Here is a 22,304-nt window from a genome sequence, read left to right on the forward strand (position 1 = left end):
CATTTCTAAGGAGAGGGAACATGGTCATTTTAGCAGGGTCATCACTTTCTCTGAAGTGGAACTAATTGTCTAAATAAAAAAAGTTATTAACTGATTTTATCACTGTACAGTAAGTATATTCATAGCCAGTGTGTTCCATGATTTTGGATCCATCTGGAAAGTTGCTATCTAAAGACAAACAATAATAAGCTCTACGGCAATGGTATTGCTGGAGAAACATCAGCATTTGTGTTACAACGTGATCTTGAATAGTACCAACATTTTGAAGTGATGAAGGTAGAACTTCAAGAATTGAACAATTCTGTTGCTTGAAGGTGGGTGGAAAACTAATAACATCTGAACAATGACCAGCTTCATTGATAATTACTACATAAAAATATTTGTTCAAACAATTGCAACTCAGTACAGCATCTAGATGTTCTTGTTTCCTACTAAACCTTCCATAATCTAGTATTAGGATGTTTCGTAGATTCTCACGTTCCTTAAGAACACACAGATCCTGAAAACATACTGCAGCACTGGCCAGAGACTTTACATCAGCATTATCCATATCACACGTGCAGCCTATATAGCAAAAATATTACACAGTGGTAAAATGCTGACAATATCATGATTGGTATGTATTACATACATTCAAATACACATACAAATCAGTACTAGTTCAATAGAGGATATACCCAGTATGGTAAATTGTATTTCAGAGGTCCAGGTACAAGGTACAGTGATTAACTAACTGATGGTATTGCCCCTACATTCCTTGCATGTCAGCATTTCAAAGCTACTGTATTAATACGATGATGTCACTTCAGCATTTTTGTATACTAGCAGCAAGACACGTGGCCGGTGTATTGTAAGTAGAAAAGAAACGGGAGAAGACCCTAAAGGCAATATCTCAGGTAATGACTCATTAAGAGATGCTCTTAGGGCACATTTACTAACCATCCTGCACCAAGTTGGGCAATAGTAAATAGCATATGACAACTAGTGACCAGCATGGACCTCACCCTGAATTGACTATGCAAATATGTACCAGGTTGTGCAAATGCACCAATCTGGTAGTCTCAACATCTAACAACACGCTGATTCTGAAGTCCCACTGGTCAGTCACGTCAGTTGGTAATCCTGTTGTTACAGCTAGGGGAACCAAGCTGAGGATGCAGACTATGATACAGATAGGCATTAATTGGAATTACACCAACAACATGGGCAGCAGTATTTACATGTAGATGACAGATCAAAAAATCCACAGAACTTTGACCCCAACATGCTAGATGCCAAGAAAGACAACACGTCTATCTTGCAACAAGTAATTACTACAAATTATCTAGAAAAGCCCTTCTGTCATACCCTGAGAAAAGTTAACAGGTCGCAATGCATAAGGCACATGAGATCCACAGTAGCAAAACAACCAGTAGTTGACCAATTCGTGAAGGACTACCTCAAATCTTGCTTCTCAAAACAAGGGGACAGCAAAACTAAAGGTTTGTGATCTGACCTCATTGAGTAAAATCTGCTAGAAGATGTTAATGCAACAACAAAAAATATTTATGGCATGCTAGACATAGTCCAGTGATCATTAGTACTCCTTGGAAATGCAAATGAGTTACTGTCACAAATGAGAAGGACCAATAAATTAACTGCAGCTTGCAGATAAATCGCTGGGAAAGTATAACCCTATCAAGCTAGCAGGAATTTATCAAACGTCTACAGAACAAGGTAAAATCTGATGCTTCATTAGCCCATTCAGTATCAGTTTCACAATGGTACTATGGTAACATGTCATGCACCCTACCATCTATTGTCCAATTGAAGGAGCCCTGTTAAAAGTTGGGGGCATTGGCAGGGTAACCTTAACAACTTAACATGAATACAGAGGCAGGGGCGTGGCAAGGACAAGGCAGACCTACTGACCACCAGCCCCATCAAAGAAATTCTAACTCAAATGTCACCTCCTTTGACACCATTACATCTGGATTTTTCATTTAATGCCACACACAGACTCGCTCTAGTTATTAGCAGACTATATACCTACAATTGAGAGATTCTTACAAGGGATTCCTAGGTTCTCACCACAGTGAAGGGATATCACCTGCCTCTATATTAATAGCCTGTTCAGAGAGTAGGTCCTAGCTGTGAACTTCATCCTGGGCACAATGGGAGAGGATTACTAACAGAAGAGATTTCCAACTTGGAAATAAAAGGAGGGGTAGTTTATTATTGTCATATCATTATTTTTTACTTTTTCCAGGGCACATGCAACCAAGCAATCACCAACGGGACAACCTACCAATAGGGCATGTATGCAATGCATAGCCAGCACAGTGTGAGTGGGTGGAAAAGATACACATACACGGTAACACAATTGACTGGCACTTAAACATTAGAATATGCAATTACAACCAGTACGAATTCTGAGTGACCACTATATTTATTTAGATTGACTGTACTCCTGATTACATTATCATGAAAGCCAGTGTAATGAAGCTCAAATTTCTAAAAAAAACACTTAGGATTTTTATGATGTATCCATGCAAAGTTTGTGGCACATGATCCTTCTCATGTGATCCCGGGTGTTTAAAAGAGGAAATGGTGCCGGACTATGACATGGTTGAGTTGTCAATAGCAATCCACTAGGCTTGTAGTTTTCTCATCACTCCCTATAATTTTACAAAACTGACAAAATCAACAGGCAGAAACTGACCAAACTATCATTTGGTACTCACAATTACTTACAATGTTAATGGGCCTACCAAGTACTCCCAATGGATTACAATCTTCTACTTAACCCAGACCAGTGACCACACCCTTTCCAGATGTTGACATTGAATTGAGGAAGTGGAAATACTAACAATGCCTAAAACACAGCCTGGCATAAGTGGCATCACTGGTGTACTGAACAGGATGTGATTCAGTGATAAACTCTGCAGTTCTTTGAGAAAGCTTTCGCATTTCAAGATGCTACCTCAGGTGGTCAAGTACAAGTTCCCTTTCAGCTGTGGTGAATCACAGTGTAGACCAGTTTGATACTGATGACTCCAGTACTGTACAACCAATACTTTGTGGTCAGCCATATATCTACCACTTACCATGAAACTGAAGGAACACAAACAGGAAGTCATCCATTGGTTTCCTATATGCTGAGAGGCATGTTTAACTAACAGTAAGCCCCACATTATTCCTGTTCTTGGCACATCAGAGCAGTCGTGGAGTTCACAGCAGTGCACATATTATTGTATAGTTTACATTTTAACACCTATAGCTCACCATTATGTTTTTGATGTATCAAGTTAAAACATACAATGTACACACATCAACAGTTTAACGATAAATGAGGCAAAAAATTTGTTTAGCACCGCGCACCTCTTTGCTAAAAGTAAGGGTCTGGTAAAATACAGATCCCATATCAGTTCTAGCACAGAAATTCCACACTAGCCAATTAATGTGTGCCAATGAAGTTCAGCCATATGTCAAACACAAGTCGCCTTGGCAACACAATGCCTTGCAGGGCAATCATCTGACATACACACACTGTCAAACACAATTTTACCAGATTCTTACTTTTAAGGGTGGGCAGCACCAGATAATGGTGATACTAATGTTTGGAGATTTCCTTGTACATTACTAGCATATGGTCAGAACATATAAAAATAATTATTACTGAGATATAAAATTGTCAATTGCATCAATTTGTCAACTTTGGTGAATCACTTCCCGTAAGTAGTTGTCATCAATCACTATTAGCAGTCATGTTTAAAGGACATGCAATTGTATTAGCACTGTAGGGAGTGAAATATAGTATGAGGGGTTGAGACCACTATAGCAGTAGCACAAGGCAAAGCTGAGTACTATATTTCACATTTGGCACGAGTCTTTTTTGATTGGTTTAATGAAATTAGCTAGCTTAGCATTTTTAAAAACAGGATTAGAAATGAGAAAGCGATACAGTGATTTCTTCTAGCTTGATTCATGCAAGAGTATAAATACTATCCAAAGTTCAATTGGAGAATGGATGGGTACAGGCTCAGGTATTGACAAAGGTACTAATATGTCTAGCTATTCCTCGGGTTTGAAGCAGACCTTATTGATATGATGGTGTTTGACCGTTTGATGATGTGTACAGCACAAGGTAATACACGTGAAGAAGCAGGAAAAAGGTGCAACTATGGACAATGAAACACAGAACAATAAATGTTTAAGCCTACAAGAAAAGAAAGCCACTGTCTGAACTGGCAAATCAAAGTAATCAACATGGATTCAAAGTAGGGCTGGGACGAAGCTTTGAATGGTTTGTGGGTTCGAAGGTTAAATAAACTTCAAATTATAAAAGTGTCCTTCGAAGCTTCGTAATGCACTCATGGTCTACTAAAGAATTACAAACAAACATCGTTATCTTCATTCCTCTTGTGTGATCAATGTTCGTCTGTTCGTGATCAATCTTTGTGTGCCATGCCCACTTTTAAACCATCGAAGTTCAGCTTACTACCATAGTTGCAGCCTCAAAACACCTTATAAAGTGATAGATAATGCATGGAAGGCATACTTTTAGCCATTACTTGGTGTTTACCTGTGCATGATTGAAGTATAGCAGACACGCCCATTTACAATTGATTGATTACGTCATTCAGTATTGCTGCTATGCACTTTCCAAATTCTTACAAACTTATTAAATAGGTTTAGAAAGATAAAACCTAAGAAGGATGTGCATAAATACAAGATAACCTGTAACTTGAAAGCTAACACCGAAGCTTCGAATGTTCGAACATTTTATTAGCGAATATTCGAAGGTAAATTTCAATATTCGTCCCAGCCCTAATTCAAAGACGTCATTGTGGAAAACAAAGTTTGTCAAATGTATGTTCTTGTAGGGTCTGATCTCTGTGTTGTAAGAGACTGTAGGATGAATTAGCTTCCACCTGTCATACACTTATCCACTAAAGAGAATTCCACATGATTTAGTGACTTGGTACACTAGACAACGTGCTGGTGTAAAAATCTGAGTTTGCAGTCTCAGTGTACCACAAGGCATACTAGCTGATCAAGCAACAGCTATGTTTTGTGGAAAGGTCCCAGAGAAGCTTATTGCAGGACATTATAATTTAAAAGCTATTAGTAGAAACAAGCAGCCAATGATCCTTAGGCTGCAAATAAGTTATGCATCAGTGATACAAGCAGGTCCTATGATGGAGGAATATGTTGGATATGGGCTATTTGCAGCTACAGAAAGGCAGATGGTCCTCCAGCCAAGAATAAGCCTGAAATACATGGTAAACAAGCAAGTCATATAAAATTAAATGTCCACTAGCTTATCAGCAGGTATATCTCCCTTGTTTCTCTACTTTTTTTCTATGTTCCCTAATTGAACTTATAATTCTATTTGTTTACTTTTTTGTAATGACTAATGAACCTGCTCATCCCGTATGAAAGAAAGAACAGTGCCAGAGTTAATCTTTTCATCTGAATGTGTGTCCCAGCTATCAATTACTGCCTCGAAGTGAAGTGGCCATAACACTTTACTTTCAGTTTTGTTCAGACCATTGCACAGCATTGTAATGCAGAACAGTAGGAGAAGTGCCTCTGCAATCAATCCAGTCACCACAGAAAATATGGACAATTCCTACAAACATAGGGAAGCCATCTTTTGCTATCATGAATCAACACCTTGCGCTGTCAGCAAAAGAAATAGGACACAATGGAGCACAAAGGTAAGTCCATGATACATGCGTTGTACATACTGTGGTATGCCAAAAGACACCTGTCAGGCTGAAGTGTTGTTGAACAGTGAAAAAATCAAGCCTGTAGCCTTACGCCTGTCTGAAGGCATTAGTAAGTAAGTCAGTCAGTCAGCAGAAAATACCACTAAATAATAAAGTTTAAAAATTTGTAGCAACTTATTGGAAGCATTTGGGTTGCACTAAGGCACTTTTGGGCTTGGTTATACCTAACCAATATTGTACTACCAAGGTTACAGGAAAGAAGTATGAAGTTGATTCTTGTATGATACTATTGACAGTCAATATAGTTCCTTTGATCTTCTCAGCCAAAATTCAGCCATGCATACACATGAATTGTTTTTATTTATTTATTGTTGATTTTGTCCATAGCTAGAAGTTTAGCTTATTTTTTATTAGTTATTCTTCTTAGTCTATATATCCTCAGTAAGTTATGGTATTGTGTTGTGTGACTGTACCATGAAGGCTGGTGCACCACACTGTGGGAAGAATATTGACAGGAACAAAGAATATGCAAATTTCACGTAGTACTCCATGTTTCCTTCCACAAATGGAATACTTTTACACCGCAAATGCTCTCCTGCACCTTCTGAATTGCACATATTAAATTCGAGCAAAATCACCATATGTATTAGTCCTCATAATTTCAACTCAATTTCTCTTTTTCCCTTTATTTCATTGGGTTTACCTTCTACCTTTTCCTTTGTACACTTCACAAGAACTGTTATAAAACACAAACGTGTATCCCTATTGTCTTAAGAGCGTAAGAAGTCAAATCTACAGAGGGAAATATGATTATTTGCATACAAAGAGACTTTTGTCATGCCTACAGGGAAACAGGTAAAAATTTGAAAGTTGGTCTGTATGTATGTTAAACATCTCCAAACTTTTGTAGTTTGACGTAAAGCTACCAAGCTGTAAGAAGAAACTTAACCTGGTATAGTGCACGTGGAACCTCTCTTATCTGGTACATAGCTCAGAAATGTCCATAACTAAGAATAACATGCTATTTTGCTAAATGACTAGCTTAAATTCAAGTTATTATTGCTATCAGTTAGTGCTATGCAGTTTAGTGGGCATAGGGGGAAGTCACTACAGAGCATTCATGGTCACTCCCCTGGGCTGTAAAAACCCATTATCACCTAGCAACCAAGTGGTAGTTGTTATTATAGTAGAATAAACAAGCCATCAAACAGGTAAACAGCAACCTTTAGGCTCCCTCCTTGTGCTTTCATCTAAACCAAACTCCATTACAAACTACTCCATTACAAGCCACATTACCAACTTGGGCTGTCCAGACAATGGCACATAAATATAATAGGGTAAGTAGAATCCAAGGTAAACAGGAACAGGACGGAAACGGAAACAACCCACGGAAAATTCCTAATAAAGATCATCATACAATGATACAGGTTGGACAGGTTTGATTTTGCAGCACAATGTCATTGTTTGGATCCGTTTGCTAAAACGATCAAAACACTCTAATAGAACAGTCAAGAATGTATTGTTACCTATCCCACCAGGGACCCACATTGATGGCTTGTGAATTAATGGACTATAGCTGTCATAGGTATTATAGACTAGCTAAGCAGGGGTGGATGTAGGGGGGTCATGGGGGGCTCTTGACCTCCCCCCCCCCCCCCAAAAAAAAAATAATAATTTGTATACCAGATCAAGATACTCTAATAGAGCAGTCACTCTAATAAGCAGTCACAGTATTAGAGCAGTGTGTAGTGAGCTATTTAAGGATTTTTATGTACTTTATCAGCTATAAATGCGTAGTTGGTGAGGTGGGCAGCTATTGTCAGTTGGCTGCGACCTTTTTATTTTTTTGGTCTCACCTTACTAAACCAGACAATGTAGTGCTTCAATTCATTCTGACCCCCCTTTCTGTAAGTTTGTATCCGCACCTGTGGTTGAGTCATCAATATTGAAAGTTCTCTACTTCTCTGAAACCATAACATTAAACATTATTATAACTTGAGATTCCCAAATCCCAAGTCAAATGATGGGAATATACATCAGGGGAGGAGAACAGTACTCAAAAGTGGGGGAAGGGGGCAGTATTCCATTTTTGCATAACTGAAATAAAATAAATTTAAAAAAAAATTATTGCATAATTTTTAGCACAAACTCTAGTACATCAAGGCAAAGTAAGTTGGTTAATGACTACAATAGTTGCTTTACTTTAGCAACTGGGCATTGAGGGGGCACTACCTCTCCACTTGTAAAAGTTGGGGGGGGGGGGGGGGCAGTTACTCCTCCCACTACCTCCCCCACAACCCCCATTTCTCTGCGCCTGTTATACATGCAGCATTGGTATGCTTGTCAATTCTTGACTGCTCTATTAGAGTATTTTTAATGCAGGTGACTGCTCTATTGGAGTGTTTCAATTTTTTTATTGAAAGGATCCAAACAACACTGCAAAGAAACATTGTGCTACAAAATCAAACCTGTCCAACTTGCATATTACATGATGACCTTTATCAGGCATTTTCTGTGGGTCATTCCCGTTTCCGCTTTCAGTTCCGTTTTCCTTGAATTCTACTTACCCAATATAATATGCAATACAATACAATTATAACGCCTGTCTTCCATAACCATCATTCTATCTATTGACCAAATGCTTTCTGTGTTGGTTTTACTGTGATGTGGCCAACTCTGTAATTTCACCATTAGCATTCAACTATTGTCCCGTCCATTTTCAAATCTAGCTGGTGCCTGTCCCACCACCCCTATATGAGCACTCACGACACTACACTACTATAAAGAAATGCTTTGAAAGGTAATGAATTAATACATCTTCAAAAAATAAATTCATAGTTAGCTCACTACCCTTGGTGAGTTACAATGACTTGAAAGCTTGAAATCTTATAACCAAAAATGATCAATATATTCTAATAGAAGGGTCAGCTTCTAAAAAAAGGTGTACCTAAAAATGAACTGTCTGAATCAAACCTACACCTTTCACTGAAGTGTAATCTGCATCATCTTACCAAATATTCACACACTGTTTTAGTGGCTTCTAAAGGGTTTTAAAATGTTCTGCAGTAGAGTTGCGAACAGGTATTGTCTAGGTCAAGCCAATTATTGGCTAAGAAGCCTTTAAACTGGTTTTTCCCACCCACTTGGTAAACCATAAATTACCCCTGCTGATAGGTGTTAACATCATAACATAACCTCAAAGCATGTGTTATGTGCTTGTAATAGCTGTTATTGTAAAGCAGGATGTTGATGGTCACTTTGGTACCACCCTAAGGCTTTCAACAGGCATGTTTAGTGCCATAATGTCTGCTAATCAAACAGTAACCAGTCAATATCCAATTATTCACATTCCAATAACCAGTTTTAGCAAACTCTGCAGGTTCACAGCACTATTCTGCAGTATATGATTATATAGATTGCAAACCAAATATATACATGTCAGAAAACATTGCATTGGATAATATCATATCAACTCATTATAGATTTACTATATGTACATATGTGGCTTAACAATGATGCAGTGCATGGCTGCTGAAGGAGTTTTGGGTGTCGAAATACTCATCAATTGCAATCTCCAAGCATTGAAACTCCAAAATTGTCTGAGGGGGCATGCTACAAATTCCCCTAACTTGGCATGGTTATGCATGCTGCTGCTTTGCACATTCATTGTCAGATCATGTCAGATCAACTTTGACTTTGATCTGACATAATGTCAGATCAACGAAGACTATATATATCTGTTGTGGTAGCAAAGTCACCTCCTGCTAAACTTCCCTATTATACTTCTCATATAGCATGATAGTACCGTATAGTAGGGACCACATAGGAGTAGGCGTGACCCACAAAAAAATCACCCAAAAACCAGCATTAACTTTCCTTGACAATGATGAGGAAGGATTGGTTAGTTACAACCAACAAGCAAGCTTTTCAATTGACCTGAAACGCTTTCAACAAATTGCTACAGATTTTTTATTTTTTTAAAAATTATTAAATGGAATTTTCTACTGACTGACTGCCTGCCTGATGCCTTCAGACAAGCATAACATGATAACGGCTAAGGCTATGGGCTTGATTTTTTCACTGTTCAATGTCGCTTCAGCTTGAGAGTTGCTTTTTTGGCATACCGCAGTATGTACAATGCATTCTTCGTGGACTTACCAGTGTCCTCCTTTGTGTCCCATTTATCTTGGCTGACAGCAAAAGGTGTTGATTTGGCAGTAGCATGTGATGGCTTCCATTCGTAATGGAAATTGTCTGTATTTTTCATAGCGGCTACTTTGATTGAAGAGGTGCTTTTTGAACAGTTCTTGATTCATAATGCTGTGTAAAGGGTTGAACATAGCCTACAACGAAGCGTAATGGCTTTTCAGACGATAATTGGTAGCTGGGGTGTGCAGCACTAATTCGGTATGCGTGGTTTCACCAGTCATAATATTATTTTATAACAAACAAGTACACAAAAAAATGGGAATTTTCAACTAGAGTAGGGACCATAGCATATCAATAAAAAGTACTGAAACAAGCTGGAGTAGTGCACGATATTAATCCCTACTGTGCTCTTCTTATGGTATCTTGAGCACAGTAGGGATATAACACTTCTTATTGTTTTACTGTGATTTAATATCATGCAATACTCCAGCTTGTTTCAGTACTTTTTATCGATGTGCTATGGTCCCTACTCTAGTTGAAAATTCCAATGCATCACAAAATAATTATTTTGCTTTACATACCGAAATATTTTCTTTTAGAGTCCATGTTGATAATTTTTGTCTATTGCAAGAATATCTGATTATTAATCCACCATCTCCACTGACATATTGAACTATCACATTTCCATCATTAGTGATCACCGTGGATTTGGGAAGAACATTGTAAACATCATCACTTGTAGTTGAAAGCTTGCATAATAGATCTCCTTTAGTGTTGTATAGTAAGGCAAAAGCAGCTAGGTAAAGATATAGCATACTGACTGATCAATTGAGTCACAAACACAGTTACAGAATAATTACCATATGGTACTCTACAATACTCATATAAATTCTTTACCACTTTTAGGTGTGATGTATTAAACTTGCTTATGTGCTTATAAGATGTTCGTCTACAATATTATGTCCCGAGTAGATTCACATGATACACTAGCTAATGTTATTATTTTAATGTTGTGAATGTTCTATTAGAGTGTGTTTATCTTTTTCATGCAAAGTTTCAGTGTTGCTACTTAACAAACAAAGCCTGCATTTGTTATGTTATAATATGCTCAATTGTATTTCCAGCAGATGGGCCAGTTACACAGTCTTGATTATTGTGAAGCACTTGAAACATATTTCAAATTATCTTAGTGAAGATTATGTCTGTGTATGATATACTGAAAGCTTTTCTTGATACCATATAGGAATATGGCACAAGGGGAACATGGAAAACTATGAGAACTCTAAATTTGTGACCGGATTTGCAAAAAACTGGCATAATGTACAAGCCTAAATTTGCCATTGATTGCAATGGGTACACTATTTGTGTAATTTAAAAAATTCCGTAAAACTTTTAAATGCTTTGTTCTTTAATTGTGAAGAAAGGGTCTAATGATAAAATCTTATTCACCTACTCAAGGGGAGTTCGAAAATCCTTGCAGTAGGCTAAACGATACACGAGTTATGGGCATTTGTTTATGTCACATCGAAGCAATCGTATGCGATCGATCTTTCTTCACTGATTCTGTCTCTGTATGTAGTGAAAAAGGTGGTAGAAGGAAAACCTTACCCAGTAATGGACTCCCCTATTAATCGTAAACATGATGGTGCATGTTGCAACTCTGTACTTCATTGTTTTCGTAAGTTACAACAGTTTTTGTAAGTGCCAGTAATTTATTTTCCTAATACTTGCTGTACAAATCGATCTTTCTGTTGTTGTTGTTATAGTAGGACTGTAACCCTAGCTCCAAAAGTTGTAGGCATACGAGGCTGAAACTTGGCCACAGAGCATATACTTGGTTAAGTAGGTTATAAATATTCAAAAAAATAAAGATTTTTAAAAATGCGCCATTATGCCGGGTTTTCACAGATCCGGTCACATTTTAGAGATTGAGATACTCCAATACAGCAGCCATATACTCTAGCAGCATAATAACAAACAGTGTTGCTGACTCAATCCACAACATTAATGTCAATAGAAATCTCTGGAGGTCAAAAATCATATAGTTTAAGTGTATGGTGTTGTATTGCACTGTCAATACATATTTCACAATGCATATCCATAGCTATAGCTTATGCAAAGATATCTTTAACCTTATGAGCTTTAGTATATATCTAGCTTTTGACATCCCTTTGACAAGTCACGAGTTTCATTAACAGTAGTAAGCCTTGTCCTACTATTATAATCTCAGACAAGATCTCGCATTAAGGTATTGCCTCTGTGGCCTTCATTTAGGACCTGGTGTTTATTGAGCTTAGCAGATAAATACAGTATTCCTGCTGACGACAGTACAAACACCAAACACTGCATTACAACATACTAGTCTACCAGAATTATTTTAACAGATTGTAGTTTAGAGTTTTAGTTTATTTCATGACTTACACAGAACTCCACCTGTAACTATTCCCAAACTGCAGTTCAGTGCAACAGATACAACTGGAGTATGATGACCAGTTAGTACTGCTATTGGCTCAGTAGTACCTAATATAATGGAAGTATGTAATTCATGTACATACACACAGCAGGCTACATCTTAATACTTTTTGAGGAGTAAATGCAGTGGTGAGGAATGCTACAAGATTTCATTTTGCTGTACATAGCATTGGACAGATGAACAATGAATAAGTATACTGAAATGTGTTTATAAGTGGAGAAAAGGTTACTGTAGTTCTAGGCACTTTTACAAAACAGGTGGAGTTAACATGCTAGCAGGCAGCAAAGTAAGAAATGTTTTAAACGTGGACTGAAGAGGACTGCCAAACTGTAGACTTTCCTAACAGTACAAACCAATAGTCAATATCTGTATGAATTTACTAAATAGAAACAGATAAACAGACAATTAATGCACAAATAATCACAGAATAATTTACTTGGACGTTGAGCTAATAATTCAGCATATTTTGTCCACTCCGTTTCCACAACATTACAGTGCAGTCACATGGTCCACTTGCAATCAGACCATCTTCATTATTGGAACATAACCCTCTGTCTTGATTATAATCCAAATATAACACTGTACTGTGATGTCCAAATACACTCTGAATTAGTTGACCTGTTCACAAAAATATATAATCTAATGTGGAAAACTGTCAATGTACACATTGTGAGAGAGCAATTATAAACATGTCAATACAGTATAGCTTGGAAAGGCCAAAAGCTATGAGTTAAAATTTCACCATGAATGCAGTTATAACCATAGTGTATAAGTTGTTAAGTTTGCGTTTACTTTTCTCTTTTAGGCTTGAAGCAATGGGGAATTTTGTTTACTGAAGCTAGCGATACAAACTTGTTTTACACTGCTACACTAGACATTTTTGTTCACATGTGGTGCGTCTAACAACAGCTTTCAGATTTATAACACTGAAACAGGTACTGTGATATTTGTACTAAAAAGGTTTTGTATTTATTTTAGTAAATACCTCTGTGTTTCAGAATACCTCTTTAATGTGATTCACTATGTACCTGTAATGTATGCAATACCTGATAGAGATTTTGGTGCAGTACATGAGTTTTTTTTCCAATTCCCTTCCTTTGTATAAAGTTGTCTCACTTAAAGTGCCCCACATACAAGTTGTAAGGAATAAGACTTGCCTTCTTCACTCAGTTATATTTGGTTTGTGTGTATTATTTTATGTATGAAGAAACTTTTGGACACAGGCTTGAGCCATTTATGCTCTGTGAGGAATGCTTCAATATTTCGTCCCTTGTTCTTAAGATAGTTGGTTGATTGCTCTGTTTACTGTGTTAAAATGAACACATTTAAAAAGGATAGATCAGCTTGACTGTTGTATTACAGTATTTGCTCTATTATTAATGTATGCTCTAAAACTTACTGAGGTCTCAAAGTCATACACTAAATTTCTCTTTCCATGGATACTGTCTGTTATGCTCTTACACCCCTGTACACCTTATTGTACCCCTTGTATTGATGACTGCTCTATTAGAGTAATCTGGTGTATATCTTTGGGGTATCATGAGTTAATTGATTACCATAATTAATGTGACAAAATTTTTGAAAATCAATTTTGTACACAACACTGAAGTTGACTTTCACCATCAATAGATAGTCACACCAATACCATAGCCATGCCGCTAATTTGCTCAGACTATTTTTCACAACTGGATTTCTGGAGACATGTGCCAGCCACTGGGAATGCTCTTGCACCTTGGAATGCCACTGGCCAGATGGAACATGAGGCTAGAGTAATTGGCACCTTTGGACAGTTTCCCAGGTGTTCATTGCATTCATTTCTTTTACATTGAGTGACACTACATGGTGGTATTAAGGCTGGAGACTCCAAATGACCTGCTCAGCCATTTTCTGTTGATATACCAGTTGCCTGCCTACCACCCCTACCACTATCCATGGTTGTGTGCTTGTATTATAGATACTGCCATGAAAATAGCTACTCAAAATTATATCAGTAGCTAGCTTACTATGGTCTAAAGTCTGAATTGGTGAACTACAGATAACATTAACATACAGGAAACATCACTAGTACTTACTGTTTATGACATTCACTTCAAGCAAACACTTCACTGTAAATTAGTAATAAACACAACACAAAGAAATGATTAAGCAATTATTGTACCTTCAGTAACATTCCAGTTAGCTGCACAGTATACGTAACTTGCTGACAGAGACAAAATAGTTCTTGGATATGAATACGTCTCCTCAGGATGTAACATAATAATGGCTACATCAGGACTGACTTCAAGCTTGCTCAAAAGATCTAGTAGCTGGAAGACACTGTGAAATAATCTGGAAAGGAAATAATCATAATATTAAAGGAATTTATTAGAAAAAAAACAACAACACAAAGTTGAATGCATCATTATTGACAAGCATCTACTGAATGGAAACGCAATTATACATTTGCTACAGCTACGTATGTGAAGTATTTTCAGCTCCACACAGAACATAGTGTACCTTTACTGGTGGATTTCTAAGTGCGTGTGGATCTTTCAGCATTTGACCGAAACTCTTTATCTGTTCCTCAAGTAACTAAAAAGCACATACAAAGTCACAATGCATTAAATAATTACACAGCTAACACGTAGTCCATGTCTTGATAAAATAAGAGTACTAAAGTTTATTTTATAGGAATGGAAACTGGACCATTCTTAATTAACCACCGTATAGCAGGATTTTCAATGATTATTTTTGGGGGGGGAGGGGGATTGCCACCATCCAAAACTTTGAGGTGGAAAATTTTCACATCTTTAGGGTTGTATACAATCACTGGACTGGACTACTTGATTCAAGTATTTTCTAACCAAATATTTGGGCACAGCTGACAGATTCTTGTAAGAAAGTCTTGATATTTCCTGTACAAGGCATACATAAAATCTCTCACAAAAACCTCTCAGAATTGTGCGTACTGAATAAACACTATGGGTATGAGATTTCTGTGAAAGTTTCACACCTCTGTGCATAGCTGAGAGATTTTTTAAAGATATTTTAACACCTTCAGCACAAACATCTTAACATCTCTCACAATAAAATCTCTCAGAGTTACATTCATTGAGTAAATGCTACATGCACAGGTTTAACACGGCCCTGAGAGATTCTGAGAGATTTCTGAGAGAAAAGAATTTTCTATATAAGCTTTACTCCTCTCAGCAGTATGTCTAATTCAAACTGGGAAGGAAGGCATCAGTTGGTTGAAAGTTGCAGATGGCTTGCAAAGAACATAGCTCATGTGGCATCTTGAGAAGTGACGATCACCGTGGAACTAAAGCTTCTCTACAGGTTCTTAAGGATGTTACTTTTAGTGACACTGTTTCTGTGAAGTTTTACGATTCTCCATATATTGATCGTCAATTTTGCTCACAAATGGATATAAATGTGACAGGTAGAAAGCATTGTGAAAGACTGTAAGGACCACTGAACAAGACAGAAAAGCTAATAGCTTCAAGCTTTCATGATCATTGGTGCTTTGATAGCAACAAAGGAGTGGCTGATTCAACAGATATTCTTCGCTGGTTTAATGAAATGCTGACTAGAACAGGACACACTAAATGGAAAAAGAACAGCAGACAATGGGCCTATGTGCAGTGGAAGTTCAGCATTCCCAACACTGAAGCTAAAATTTGGATGCTAAAAAAACTTGCAGAATAATTATTTTATGTACTAAACTTTAAACTTCACAATTTTAAATGCATTTTGTTGTTGATATGTACACACTGTACAAGTTTATAATTTAATAAGGTTTACATAGCATATTTAAACCAAGTTAATGGAGGAGCAATGAAAGGTGCATTGGGAATTAATTAGAGTATCAGGTGAGCATCAATCAGAGTTCACGCATGCGCAACAGTCAACATGTGCATTGGATGTTTTAAGAGTAGTGGGAGTGTTCAAGTGAGATCACGATTTCCCTGAGAGACATGCCTAGGATGAAGAATGGAAGTGAAAAAAAGACCCCTATTCCGAATACCACGATGACGGCTGAAGAGCAACTTGCTACTACTGGATCAGGCCGAAGAAGAAAGAACCGTCCTACTGGGGCTGGAAAAGAATCTTCTGGAACTACTAAATCAACTAAGAGGAAGAGTACAATGGCGGATCCGCCACGTCAGAAGCGTCAGCGTGTGGTTACTATCCGTGAACCAGAGAGCGACTCCTCAACCAGCGAAGATGATGGAAGAATTCGACGACAATCCGTTAACTGAGGCCAATATTCCAAAAATTGTTGAAGCAGTCATTAGTAACCGGAAAGTGAGGACCCTCAGGAGAAGAGCCAAGATAATCCCCACCTAGGTGAGTAGCTTGCCTATCTGTTCGAATCGTGTGGCATCAGGCGTGACGGCGTGGTACTGTGCATGATAATTGGCACAATGCAAAGTCAGCTGGCATGATGATGTGGCACTGTGCGTAATAATTAGCATAATGCAAAGTAAGCTCCTTGCGGTTATGCTGTATGTCACGTCTTGCTTCGTTACAGGATTCAAACACTTACAAGTATAATGTGTTTGTGTTGATGGTAATTATGGTAGGGACATTTGTAGCAGTGTTGTGGGCATCAGGTAGACAATTAGGTAACCATGAAGCCATACACCAAGACTACCTTGCCCAACTGTCTAGCCAAGAGATAATTAACAAAATATATATATATATATATAAACGGACATACCATTAAGCCCCATTCTTTCTGCACTCTACTACTATGATGGTGTTACCTCTCTCCTGCACCTTCCTAGATCTGGAGCATATCAACGTACTTTCATCAAAACGGAAGAAGGCCCCTCGTCCTACCAACCAGCTGTCTGCACCTCTAATAGCAAGTTCAACTATACCACCACTCCCATCAAAGCTGGTTGAAAAGATTGAAGCTGGCAAATTCATAGAGATGGGAGACCCTGTTCCAAGCCACTTGGGTTTTGTGGAGACAGCAGGATCCAAGCCAAAACAAAGATCAATTACCAACGTATCTGAATGGCTACAAGCATTCGCTGTTTATGTGTCAGTCGTTTCTAAGAAGCATGTTCCGGACTTGATGGGTTACCAGATCCTAATGCTGGAAGCCAGCAATGAATACCAGAATAATCGCTGGCTGGCATATGGTTGACAATTCCAACAGCTCGCCGCCTCCCAACCAAGCTGCAAGTGGTCTAACACAGATTCAACACTTTGGAGCCTAGCTTTTACAGGCCAAGCCAAAGCAAATCGCTGCAAACATTGCTTTAGTTTATTTCACCAATCCATAGACTGCAAATTTGCCCCAAGTTCAACCTCCAGCTCACGTAACCAAACGCATCAAGCTCCAGGCCGCCGACGATTCATTTGCCTTCAATGGAATGAATAACACACTCAGGGATGCACTTTCCCAAACTGTCGTTATGAACATGTGTGTTATTACTGTGCCTTTAATTCGGTTGTGAAGGACATCCATCATAAGGCTTTGTTCTGTTCTAACCCTCCTGCCCAGTAGTCAACTACAAACCAACGGCCTAGACCACGGTTTCAATGATGTAGACTGTGGTCAAAAACTATTAGCGTGCCACTATTTCATTTAACTACTAGTATGTGTACTAATATTGTACAATATACAATCAATTTTTTTTGCTGTGCTGTTCAATAACATGTAATTGCTATGAGGTATCTACCTTAATAATTCATATACATATTTATTTATAATTCATACATAATTATTCATAATTCCAGATGGTCTCCTAGAGCCAATCCATCGACGGGATACAAAATCAGAACCACAGTGTGCGAAATAACGTCCGGACACCTTTCCTGGTCAATTACATCAGTTGTCAGGCCATAATTGAATTTGTTCAGAAATAGTGTCCTTTCAAAGTGTAGCAGAGTTTATTGGGCTAGGAGGGTGGCCAGACATGATGGTATTGACATGTAATTAAGTTATTTGTTTTTGGTCTGTGGTGACCACAAAGGTATTCCCAAGATGTACTCCGAGGTTAACTACTGTGCCAGCCTACTTGTCTCAGACCTGTACTGCAGTAGTAAAACGTATTTATAAACTAATTTCCAGTAGTACTTTTACTTGTGGTTTTCATGATCACTTGTACAACCAGTTTATATTTTAAGCTAGAATGGACAAAACATCATATGTTCATACACTGTATTAGGGTAAAGCCACTACAAATGTATTTTAAACAATGGTAGCATAAGCAAAGTTTAACCACATATAGCTATGTAGAAGACCTTGACAGAAGTCCTTATGACCCCTTTCCTTGTAATAGAATTGATTTCATAGAAGCTCTTTTATGTGACCAGTAGTTACCCTTTAAAATACTGTAGTATCAGTGTGATTGGTTGAGTAGTAATCAGCTCTACAGTACATGGGTGCCCCGGAAGCAAACATATCTACTGTAACTTGGCAAAAACACAGGAAAGGAGAAACAACAAAAGTTAAAAAGTCTGGTCAAATTGTTTGATGTCCACTAAACTTTCACAATGTCCGGACAGTATGTCAGGACATGTTTGAAAAGTTATTTCGCACACTGGAACCATACCCTCAGTGGCTACAGCAATGGCAGAATCACCTTACTCCTGTCCCACTTTTCAATCAAATTCCTGTAGAAGCTAGCTACATTCACACTCCACTCATCTCGACTGCTTGGCTATATCACCTAAGGCATCACCCACATCAAAACCTAGTCCAGTATTTCCTGCAGAGTATCTCCCTTGGCTTTAGAGTGGGTTCTAATGGGAGTGGTACACAATCAGCACAAAGGAACCTTCAAATCACCCTACAGTTGTGGATGAGTACCTTCATAATGAACTATTACTAGGCAGGATGTTGGGCCCATACCCACTGACAATATGTCCGGGTGTTCACATAAAAAGATTCAGGGTCATCCCGAAGAACCATCAGCAGGATAAGTGGCGGCTCATTACAGACCTGTCCTACCCAGCAGGTAGTAGTGTGAATGATGGCATACCTTCACAGCTGTGCAGCCTGACCTATGTAACCATAGATGATGCCATATTAAACATACTTAAGTCAGGAAAAAATACAATGTTGGCAAAAATTGATATCAAGAGTGCCTTTCGCCTACTACCTGTACACACAGCAGACTGACATTTAGTAGGGGTGAGATGGAGAGGCAGTATATATATATATTGATCATTGTATCCCCTTTGGTCTATTATTCAATGTTCTCGCTAACCTTTTAGCCTGGATCATGGAAAATGCAGGTGTTTCTTATCTTGGTATCCCCTTAGCACCCGATAAACTAGAAGGTCCTTCAACATCCTTGTCATTCCTGGGAATCATATTAGACACTGAAAGAATGGAAATTATGCTACCAAAAGATAAACTCACTAGAATACAGCAACTGTTGACGACATGGCTCCTCAAGAAGAAAGCTAGAAAGAGGCAGATTTTATCACTAGTAGGCACTCTCCAACATGCCACAAAGTTGTGCATCCTGGCAGAGCATTTGTCTCAAGAATGTATTCAACGGCAGCTAAGCTCCACGAGATGCACTTCATCACTAGGCTAAACACATCATTGAGGTACGATTTGTTGTGGTGGCATACATTTCTCCAATCTTGGAATGGTCTCAGTATTCTTAGTCACCCAACTGTCTCATATCCGGATTTCTGTGCCCAAACAGATGACTCAGGAGCATGGGGTTGTGCAGCGGTGTTGGGCCTCCAATGGTTGCAGTGGGAATGGCCCCCAGAATGATACAAAATAGGGATAATGGCAAAGGAGCTTGTGCCAATCATTTTCACTTGCATTGTATGGTGGCCTTATCTGTCCAAACACCACATTAACTTCCATTGTGACAACGCTAAATTAGCGTTAAGTTTGTAATGCATCTGCTCCGCTGCCTATCATTTTTCGTTACTCACTTCAACATTTACATTACTGCTATTCACCTACTGGGGGTGATCAATGTGACTGCTGATCACCTTTCTCGTGGTCGGTTGAATCAGGCCTTCCAAGTTACTCCCACCTTGTCATATCAACCTACAGTGATACCCCACACAGCCTTCCAGTTAATCTCTCCTTGCAGGCTTCACTGGATCTCCCCCCACTTCCTTCGACTTTTTCACAAGACTTTATCATTCATTTATAGGCAATCATTTTGATTGTAATTGTATATGCTGTTAACACCATTAATGTATTCATGTATTACTGCTAATACTGTTGTGCTATTACCATGGTTGCCATGTTTACACCAAAAAAAAAATTATTTTACTGATTTCTTCATTTCTTATACCTACAGAGCTCTTGTCAGCCACACTATTCCAACTGAGTGCAGCAGCACAAACCTAGGAATATCAGCAGCAACAAAGAAAGCCTACACAGCTGGCCTCCACAAGTACATCACCACAAGGCATTGACAAGAGCATCATTTAGCTCAGCCCTCAACAAAGCCTTAAAAGAGCTGCACATGGATCCCTACCAGTTTAATGCGCATAGATCAGAATTGGTGCTGCTACATCAGCCAAATGGGCCGGTGTGAGTGACTCACACTTATAAGCCCTCGGAAGGTGGAGAAGTGATGCCTACTTACACTATGTTCGACTGTCACCACAAGATTTAACAGGATTGTCGAAGTCTCTTGCATATACACCATCTTCGAAACAAAACAGTTAGGCGTGTCTTGCTTACCACGAACACTTAATATTATCCAACTCACCATGTATCCATAATCTATGCTAGATTAGTTATAATAACTATACCACAGTGCAGACATGTTGTATGTATAGGCATAGCTAGATGAGTTATAGCTCTACTTACATAATGTGTATATGTGTAGTTACAAGGGATGATGGTGTGTCTTACATGTAGAGTTGTAAATTCAGGCAAATAATCTAAAGAAATAGTTTTCTCATAGATACTTCATCTATATATTTAGGTCTACGCTTGGGTGGAAAGCCATGTGGCATGCCTTTCTATGGCCTGGTACACCCAAGCTACATCAGTTAGAGTATTCACCCTTAGTCATTTAAAAATACCCCCTCCAAGCCAATTGATATGTACACAGAACATCTTCTCCAGAGTTATATCCCAGCCTTAAAACTGATTAGGTTCCCACAGCAGACAGAGTCCTTGTACGACTACCAAACACACCACATCAATTGACAGTATAATTAGTGTCAAGTATGTTGGGAGGTGAGCAAACTACATTAATTTCACGTATTGTTGTCGACAAAATTAATCGAGTTTATCACTGTTTCAACTGTCAAGTGCTATAACTCTAAGAGCATTCATAATAAAAGGCTGAAACTTTGGCTGTCCACTCTTTTGTTACTATAGATTACAGAGATGCAATAAAATGGAATTCGAGGAATGTCAAAAATGGCCGGTTTTTGTTCAGTGGGTCACAATCATTAATTAAGTGGGAAAATCTTTACTTTGGCACTGAACTAAACACCAAAAATAGCAAACAGATTTCCAAGCACACACACCTCCTCGTGTACTCTAATGAATTCTTCTGGTGAATTTGCCCAAGGAGGAAGCTTTACATTTCCAATTGCTTCTCCAAAATGATTGACACCTAATTCAAACTAAAAATACACAAACACAGCTGGTAATGTTTAGTGAGCAGCAATTAAAAGATTACGGAGGGGAAATGCACATAACCATCCGTCTGTATATACAAATTAAAGACTACTAGAAAGTTCACATGTAAAAATGGATAAACACACATGTAACACTTTCACATCTCAGATCAAAGAGCTGCCTGGACTACATCTGGGAAGTGAGATAAGGTTGAAATCAATTGTGGGGATCGATTATGCTCATGTCATATGGATTTTCCATGTAAACCACTCAGATGGAGAGCATTTTGTTATTCTCGCTATCCTACGTATGAGTTGAAAAATGTTGGGCTAAGGTGAGAATTAGTGCTATAGCTTTCGCACCAATCTTTTCCACATGTTTCTGAACACAGACCACACACCCATCACAA

At 38.3% G+C, this 22,304-nt stretch overlaps 1 long non-coding RNA gene across 1 annotated transcript; it reads right to left on the reverse strand.

Annotated features, from left to right (window-relative positions):
* Positions 1 to 325: 325 nt before the first annotated feature.
* Positions 326 to 12,380, reverse strand: LOC136237214 (uncharacterized). Its single transcript, XR_010692346.1, has 3 exons — positions 12,285 to 12,380; positions 10,445 to 10,659; positions 326 to 564 (listed from the first exon to the last, which is right to left on the reverse strand). It is a non-coding gene; the product is annotated as an uncharacterized lncRNA (long non-coding RNA).
* Positions 12,381 to 22,304: the final 9,924 nt, after the last annotated feature.

Source organism: Dysidea avara, chromosome 10, assembly GCF_963678975.1.
Source record: "Dysidea avara chromosome 10, odDysAvar1.4, whole genome shotgun sequence".
In the NCBI taxonomy this organism is placed as follows: domain Eukaryota; kingdom Metazoa; phylum Porifera; class Demospongiae; order Dictyoceratida; family Dysideidae; genus Dysidea; species Dysidea avara.